This window comes from Phocoena phocoena, chromosome 12 (genome assembly GCF_963924675.1).
Source record: "Phocoena phocoena chromosome 12, mPhoPho1.1, whole genome shotgun sequence".
NCBI classification, from domain to species: Eukaryota; Metazoa; Chordata; class Mammalia; order Artiodactyla; family Phocoenidae; genus Phocoena; species Phocoena phocoena.
In genome coordinates, this window is record NC_089230.1 from 77860811 (window position 1) to 77870748 (window position 9938).

The following is a 9938-nucleotide window of genomic DNA, read 5'->3' on the forward strand; positions in this document are numbered from 1 at the left end:
ATTGGTGCAGCCACTATGGAACAGTATGGAGGCTTCTCGAAAAACTAAAATAGAACTATCGTTATGACCCAGCAATTCCACTCCTGGGTATATATCTAAAAACAAAAACGATAATTCAAAAAGATACATGCACCCCAACGTTTATAGCAGCATTGTTTACAATAGCCAAGATATATGGAAAGCGACCTATGTGTCCATCAACAGATGAATGGTTAATGAAGATGTGGTACATATATATACAATGGAATACTACTCGGCCATAAAAAAGAATGAAATTTTGCCATTTGCAGCAACATGGATGGACTTGGAGGGTATTATGCTAAGTGAAGTTAAGTCAGACAGAGAAAGACAAATACTGCATGACATCACTCATGTGTAATCTAAAAAAATACAACAAACTAGTAAATATAACAAAAAAGAAGCAGATTCACAGATATAGAGAACAAACTACTGGTTACCAGTTGGGCGGAGGGGCAGTATAAGGGTAGGAGAGTGGGAGGTATACACTATTGGGTGTAAGATCGGCTCAAGGATGTATTGTACAACACAGGGAATAGAGCCAATATTTTGTAGTAACTGTAAATGGAGTGTAATGTTTAAAAACTGTATAAAAATAAATAAATTTTTAAGAAGTTAAAAAAACAGTAAATGCAATAAAATCAGAAAAAAAATGAAATAATCACACATTAAACATGCTCAGAAATGTTTAACTGTCCAAGTGCTTTCAGAACTGAGGAAACACAGCCAACGGAATGAGAATTCTGCCTCCTAGGTTTTCTAGTCTCCCTTCCTGATCAGCCTTCACCAAGTTCTACTAATGAAACCAAGTCCCCCTAAAGCGGAGTTCCCTTACCGAGTTTATTACTAATCTCTCTATCCAAATCCTTATTCCCTTTCTTGTCCCCTCTGACCTCCGTCCTGTGCTAACTGAACACTAATCAACCAGAGTCAGATGACTAAGATTGCTGCTGCCCATAACAGCGTTAATGTCCTAAAATTGCTCTAACAGTTATCATCATTAACGTACAAACTCAGGTTGTTTCTCCTAACAGGCCCCTAAGCCGTGGACCACCTGGCCAGAGAATAATAAACCAGAGTCATCCTGACCCCTGAAACTATGATTAAGGACTAAGAAATATCACAGCAATGTCACAAAACAATGATTCATCCCTGCACCTTTGTTCTTTGCCTTTAAAACATCCCTAACTCAAAGAGCAAGCTAAAGTGGATCTGAGGCTTGTCTCCCGCTCCCTTGCCTGGTGCCCTGCAATAAACGCCGTGCTCTCCTTCACAGCCTGGGGTCAGCAGACTGGGTGAGTGGACCCAACTTCGGTTCGATAACACTTAGCCTGCGGACTTCAGATCTTTCCAGGTCCATAGGAGATGCATGTCCTTTCGTTAGATGTGTTTTGTGTTCCTTCTAATTCAAAATACACAGTGGATTTTGGAGGTAGTGGGGGCAAGAAAAACTTTCCAGTGTGACTAAGCAGCAAGCTACTAGCCACTGTATCCCCAGTGCCATGATAGCTGACTGGCTCATAGCAGGCATTCTACTGCGTACTCGAAGGACTGAATGAGTGAGTGACTATATCGGTGCGGGTCAGGCAGTCACAGAGGGCTGCTTGGCCAGCTCTTATCCCCGGCGATCAGCTAGTCTTTGTTAATTACATACTAGGGAGAATGGCACTGCAGGGAGAATGGATTAGGAGGGGAATTTAATTAGTTAACCTGAAGGTCACATCTGTCTCTCTTCACTTTACAAAGCATCCTTTCTTGACTACCTCCAATGAGTCTACTCCCTCTAAACTTATGCCTTTCTAGAGTATACCCTTAAACTTTCACCAATATAACTCCTGAGTAAAGAAAATACAAGACAAAATCTAGTTCATGCACAGGTTTAGGTCAGAGGGTAAGCTATAAGGAAGAAAACCAGATTTTAATCTCATGTAAACCCTATGATAAATACTTGCTTTCCCAGTAAAGCAAGAAACTGAAGAACATTGGCTGAACATTCCCTAAATGACTGAGCTGACTACGATAAGACAAGCCTGGATGCTGGAGGAGATCCCAAGGACCATAACGCCATATTCATTTATCAAATACCAGTCTGGGGACAGCTGAGCTATGGCAATGCCAGAACGGTAAGACATTACAAGCCTTTTTCGATAGGTTCCGTAAAGTTTGGACAAGGTCTAACATGCACTTTTTAGATCAGATCCAGCTGACAAATTCTCTAATTACTGTTATAGTTTCAGCACACACTGTACCGTGAATTGTTCTGCAGGTTAACATCATGTGAAATTTTACATAAAAGAATCAGGAGTTCCTCAAGGTTTCCAATCCCTCCACTTTAATTATTAAGGGGGTCTTTAAAGCTTTCTCAGCGAAGAGTCTGTGCATAACAAGAGGCTTAGAAAGATAAAAGGATACTTGCTTTTTTTCTTTCTGTTTCATTCCCATCATTAACAGGCTAACTACCTGTAATCTTCCTTTTGTTGAAAGAATTAATTAAACATAGATTTAAATTGTCTACAGAGTCTCTTAACATGGTTTTCTTTTCATGCAATCCCCCAACTGTCACCTTTGGATTCCTCAATGCTTCTTTTTTGTCATAGAAAAGATTTTCTCTGGATTCTGGCAAGAAATACTGCAGAATTTCACACAGGAAAAGTGCATCACACACATTTCATAAGTCAGCAAAAAGTACACTGATTCAGAAACGCAGAGTCATGTATATTCAGCAAAATCAGTAATCATATTCCACTATGCAAATCCACAGAAGGAATGGGGATCTGATACGTACTATTAACACGTATTTAGAAAATAAATGGGAAGAATTATAGGTATTTCCTAGTTCCTAGCTACTTCACACATTGATAAAGACATAATGCTTAGCACAAAAACAATCATATTGTTCTATTAAAAAGTCTGATAATCTACATAACTCAAATTCACAAACTGCACAAATTTGGAATCTTTTGTTAGTCAGAAAATGAGGAAGACTGCAGAATGAAGCCAGAAACCAAAGAAACCACCAGAAGAGGCAACTGAGAGAGGATCAGTCAATCCCAGGAGAGACAGAGGAGCAGCTGAGACCACGGAGCCAGGGCCTGAGCGTCAAGGAAAACAGAAGACTAAAGAGGGAAGATGGTGAGCACAGAGTACCCTGCAAAAGGTAAAAGGCCCTATCCAAAGAAGTCCCCTTTTGTAAATGACACATTAGGAAATAAGATGTGTTTTCACCACGCCATCTTAGACTTCACTTGTGCACTTGAAATGTGAACTCAAGGAAGCACAAGCAGCAGCACAGAAACATTTTCTTTAAGGCTCATCTTAACTCTGAAGAAGTGTCCTAATTCCCATCTATCTCACTCATGTAAGTCTCACCAAGGAGATCACCACAAATTTCACAGAGCAACTGGCAACGCTTCATGGCCTCTCACAGGGCCTCATTTCAGAAGTAAGTCTCTATTAAGTAGAAAGTTCTTTTACTTTCTACTTAGATTTGCATTTAAAATATTGATAGATTAGCGTTCTACTTTTTTACTTGCCTTAGAATGGCCCACAAAAAAGGGAGGCCGTTTCACAGATACTGAGCACTTTGATGCTAGACATCCTCTAGCACTTGATGTTCTTTGCCCTTTTGTCCATTTAAACTCAGCCCCTCAACTTGCTGCAGACAACAAAAACAGAGGCAATGTAGCCCTTGCTGTAGGGAAGCCATCACTCAGGACTGGTCCTCATGCTTTCCTCTACAGTGTGCATCTCCACCTGCTTCTGCCCAGACTCTCAACCTAGTCCTATTGTTCCTGCAAAATCAGACAGTGACAAATATCTATATCAATATAATGCTCTTCTCTCCCAAGGACCTGTCAATTCACAGGATCCATACTACTTCCCCTCTTCCCCTCTGAGTACAACTGTAACCCTCAACCAACTAAGGAATACCAGAAGGAGCAGCAGGCCACTCCAAAAGATCGGCATGCAACCCTCTACAAGACAGAATAGAGGGAAAAGAACAAGAAAGACAGAATAAGGCACATGTCTCTGGGTACCAGGTGAGGGAATGGGGCAGGAATTGGTTCCCGGCTTTCCTCCCATCATTGTAACCAACACCTACCTCTACCCATGTAACAGGGCCCTTTCAAGGTCAAAGGCATCAGCAATCCTGTGGCCTAACACCTGCTGTCTAATTTTCCCAGGCAACTATACCACACTTTCCAAACTCCCTATTTCTTCTACCGTCAGAACTTGCCTTCCTCCTTAAAGTTTAGACCTGGCCAACCTGAGATTACCAACCCAAACAAGGTCATGATAGCTAAGAACTGGCCTCATGATGACACCATAGCCAGGTCTGAACCTTGGAAAATATAGGCAGAACAGCAGCTGCATAGGCATCTTTTTTTTTTTTTCTTTTAGTCACATCACTTGTATTAAGAATTTCTAGAACCTCTTTTATTACGCTATGCTATGGCCATGAAAGAGGCCTTTTATTGAAAATAATATCAATCTACTTCATCTTCTAAATGGTATACTCCAACAAAAACTAGACTTAGCTGGATCAGGAGTTCAATGTTACTCCAGGGTAATCAAGTAAAGTCATTTCTTTAAAGCCATAGGAATTTCCCATAGTAACCCAGGCTGTAAAAGAAATTCAGATCTTTAACTCATCATGGTTTCTGTATCTATTTGTCCTTTCAATTACTATAAGAAAATTGTAAGATTTCGGTTTTACTCCCTTACTAATTTTTCTGAAATAAAGAAAATAAAGGAGGATCATTAATTTACACATATATTTGGCAATTTATCTCAAAGTAAAACTTCTACCTGGATGCTCTACCTAAGTTATTTGATTTGTGTCCGAAGGGCTAAACTGAAAATACGTAGGTTAAAGCAATTAACTATTTTCAAACAAATACGGGCTGAAAGTAACTGAAAATGCAAACAGTAAACATAAGAAATCTGCAACAGGTATGTTAATGTCAGACAAAAGAAACTTCATGACAAGAAAATATTACCTGAGATGTACAGGAACATTTTATAATAATTTAAAAAGGTCGATTAATCATGAAGATTAACAATCCTAAATCTGTATGCACATAAAAGCAATAACAGAACTTCCAAATATATGATGCAAAAATTGAAAGTACTTAAGGAAGAGAGGACAAATCCACAATCATATGCGAAGATTTTAACACATTTCTTTCAGTAATTGGTAGAATAACTAGACCTTGAATAAAATGATGGTTATATACGATTTGAAAAATACTACCAACCATCTAGAACTCACTGGTATTTATAGAACATTACGACTTATAAATGCAGACGTATGCATATTCTTTGCAAGTTAACATGGGACGTTCAACAATACAAATCATATGCTGAGACAAAATAATTCTCCTTAAATTTCAAGACAGAAATCTTACACAATATGTTCTCTAACCATAAGAAAAACAATTAGAAATTTTCTAGAAAATCTCTCAACTATTTGGAAAATAAACATTTCTAAATAAAACAGGGGACAAAGAAAAACTTGTAAATGTAATTAGAGTACTTTGAAAGCATATTTCAAACTGAATAATAATGAAAACACAGCATATCAAAATTTGAAGGAGGAAGCTAAAAGAGCCTGTAAAGGAAATTTTATTTTAAATAAATACTTATCTTTATAAAAGAAAAGTTTAAATTCAATGACCTACATTTCCACCTTAGAAAATTAGAAAAAGAATAGCAAATTAAAACCAGAGGAAATAGAAGGAAGGATGTCATAAAGATATAATCAGAATGCAGTTAAATAGAAAATAAACAATTTTTAAAAGGCAAAAGCTATTTTTTAAGATTAATAAAATTGATAAATATGTAGAAGGAATTATCAAGAAAAAAGAGAAATAACACCAATCATATCATGATCAGGAGAAACAGAAGTGATTTCACTATATATCCCTTCAACCATTAAAAAAGCAAAATTATGAACAATTTATTTTAATAAATTTGAGAAGTTATGATGAAATAAATACAACTCTTGAAAAAAAAAAATATACTGACCAACACTGATAAAAGAAGACAAAGAACTCTGGGGAGCCCTATACCTATTAAAGAAATTCAATGTTTATTAAAAACCTCACCCACACTCATACAAAAATTCCATTCCCATATGGTTTCACTACTAGATTCTAGTTAACAATGAAAGAAAAAATTGTACTAAGTTTATCTCTTTCAAAAACTATGGGAATTCCCTGGAGGTCCAGTGGTTAGGACTCTGCACTTCCACTGCAGGGAACACGGGTTCAATCCCAGGTCAGGTAACTAAGATCCCACAAACCGTGTAGTGTGGCCAAAACACACACACACACAAAAAAAAAACAAAACAAAAAACTAATGGAAGTAGGGTAGAACAAACCTCACAAACTCTTTCTGTGAAAAATGGAAGAAAGAGAAAACACCACACATTGTTTTATAATTTGATATGTATATTGGTATAACCCTGATACTAATAATACAAAAATATTACAGGGGGAAAAAAGAAACAGTACAAACCAATATATGTAACGAACAAAGATTCAAAAATCCTTTACACAATACTAGCAAATCAAACAGCAATTTATAAAAAGAGTAATCATCATCACCAAGGAGAGTATTTCCAAGAATGTAAGATTACTTTAACATTCAAAAATCAATCACTGTAATTCAACATATTAACAAAATAAGTTATTTTAAAAGCAACTTATGATCATCTTAATAGTTTCAGAAGTAACTTTTAAAAAATGCAAACTGATTCGTGATAGAAAAAAACTTCTTCATAAACAAACAAAAACAAACAAAAGAATAGAACGTTCAGAACTTACTGTGATAAAGTTCTACAAAAGTGCACAGGAAATATTATACTTAATGATGAAACATTGAATGCCTTACCACTAAGACTGGAAATACAACAAGGATACCCACTCTTCTCAACTCTATTAAATACTTTACTGGATATAACAGGGAGTAGAATACAGAAAAAAGTAAGAAGATATATAGATTGGAAATAAAGAGGTAAAATTCTACTTATTAATATAGAGCATGAATGTCTACAGAAAACCCTCAGAAAGCTGAGAACAAACAATTATTAGAATTTATGAATGAATTTAGCTAGGTCTCAGGACACAAGGTCAATATGCAAAAATCTATTTAAGTCAGAATAATAATGATGATGATGAATAAATTTAACAGCAGATGTGAAAGACTTCTACCTTGAAATCTATAAAGCGTCCAGTAAAATTGAAGACGTTAATAAATCAAGAGATGTACAATGTTCATTGACCAGAAGACTTAACATTACTAAGATCTTAATTCTCCTCAAACTGACCCATATAAACAATCCTAAATCAAAATTCTAATCAACTACATTGTAGAACTTGATAATTCTAAATTTTATACTGAAATTAAAAAAAAAAAACTAGAATAGCCAAAATAATCTTGAAAAAGAACAAAGCCGGACAAATCAAACGGCTTAACTGCAATACAATATACAGACAAAGCAATCAAGACAATGTGGTATTAGAATAATGATAGACAAATACATCGATGGAGCAAAATAGCGAGTTTGGAACTAGATCCACACTTTTAGAGTCAATTCATTTTTGACAATGGCAATTGGGAAAGTAAAGTCTTTTCAACACACAGTGCTAGAACAATTAGTTAAATATATGGAAAAAGGAACACTGCCATCTATTCAGATCTTACACAAAAATCATATCTAATTAAACCACAGGCCTAAACATAAAAACTAAAATGAGAAGAAAACAGAATGAATTAGAGAATGAGAAAGATTATTGATAAAAGTCATAAAAAACACTGATCATTGAAGAAATATTGATAAATTAGACATCATCAAAATTAAGTCTGCTACTCATCAAAAGGCATCATGAAGAAAAGAAAAAGCGAAACCACAAACTAGGAGGAAATATTCACTATATATTTACCTGACAAAATACCTGGATACAACTCTATAAAGAACTGCTAAAAATCCTTAAGGAAAAAGACAAGCAACCCAACTAAAAAATGGCCGAAAGACATAAACACATATCATAAAAGAAGCTAGAAAAATAGTCAATAGTCAACCACATGAAAAGGTATTCAAAGTTATAAGTTATTAGAGAAACACAAATTAAAATCACAGCGAGATACCACTTCACATCCATAAGAGCTAAAATTAAGAAGTGTATGAAGTAATTGAGGCTCTCATACATGGCTGGTGGAAATGTAAAATGGCTTAACCATTTTTGGAAAAGGTTTCACAGTTTCTAAGAAAACTGAACATATCATCTCCCTGTAGCCCAGGAAATCCACTCATTTATTTACCCAAGAGATAATATAAATATATGTCAAAAAGACTTGTACAAGAATGTTCATAGCAACTTTAATTGTAATAGCCAAAAACTGGAAATGGCCCAGGTGTCATCAGTAACAGGATGGAATAAAACAAATTCCGGCATATCCATACAATGAAATACTACTCAGCAATAAAAGGTAATGAACTACAGATACACTCAATCTCACGAATGAATGTTAAAACATTATACTGTGTGAATAATGAAAACATACACAGAAGTATACATATTCTGAGTTTCCATTTAAATGAAGTTCTAGAACACTCTTATCAATGGTGGAAAAAATAACAATAATGTTTTCTCTATGAGACGGGGAAAGGGATTAACTGGGAAGAATAATGAAGGGATTTTCCAGGGTGACAGTAATGTTCTATATCTCATGGGGCTGATATACACGGGTGTGTTAATTTATCAGAGCCACCAATGGTACACTTAATCTTTTCCATTTCCTTGTATTTAAATTTTACCCCCATAAAACAGGGGGTTTCTAGCAAAGATGGAGTTTAAAAGGACCAGATTGACACTCCACCTTAAACCACTAGACAGCAAAACAAAACTGGACAGAAAGCATGCAGGGCTCTAACTTCCTAGAGAAGGAAACAAAGGTGAACCCCACACTGCACCAGCTCCTTGCTTGAAGGCAGTTCCCAGGCCACAATGCAAGGAGCTGGAACCCACACAGAGCCTGAGTATCTCAGAGAAATGAGCAGACCGAGGTCGGAATTCAGAAGCCAGAGATACAAGAACTGTCAGGGCAGAGTCCCACAGAGGAGGGAACTGCACAGAGAGAAAGCTCTGGAAATCTGCAGAAGGAGTCCCTCAAAATGTTAGCTACTTATTTGTGCGTGTGTGAAAGCAAACTATGCAAAGGCCAGTGGTTCCAATGTTCTTCCACTTAACGGTAAGTAACAAAGGCAAATCCTTCGAAAGAAGAATATGGAGAAAGGTTAGACAACAATGATAAACACTTGCAGCACTCCACTTTGACCGTGTGCGGCCATCACTGTGGGCAAAACATCTGATAAAGGAAGGTCAAGAAGAGGCAACAGATGAAAAGGCAACCCACGGAAATGCTACCAACACAAAGCAGTCCAAAAAATAACAGAATTGGTGCTTCCTTCTCCTTTATCCTGTTTCAGTAATTCTTACACTTGAAGCTGCCTTGGAATCACCTGGAAGCCTTGTAAAACACAGATCCCTCGGGTCCACAACCAGAGTTTCTGATTCAATAGGTCTGGAGTTGGCCTGATAATCTGTATTCCTTACATGTTCCCAGGTAATAGTGATGTCGCTGGTTTGAGAACGACACTTAGAGCATCACTACCATACTCCCTTCCTGGAATAATACCACTTTCAAAAGTCTATAAATACTTTCTCTAAGCAATGGTCCATTCCAAAACTGTTATGACTCTCAGCCCCAAAACAAGAATAAAACAAACAATAAAAAGCACTCATATTTTAGGTAGTTTCATAGTTTATCTCACAATAACCCTGAAAATATTTCTACCTTCCACTCCTCTCTACCATATTTTTTTTCTTTTTTAACAGATTAGGAATCTGGAATTC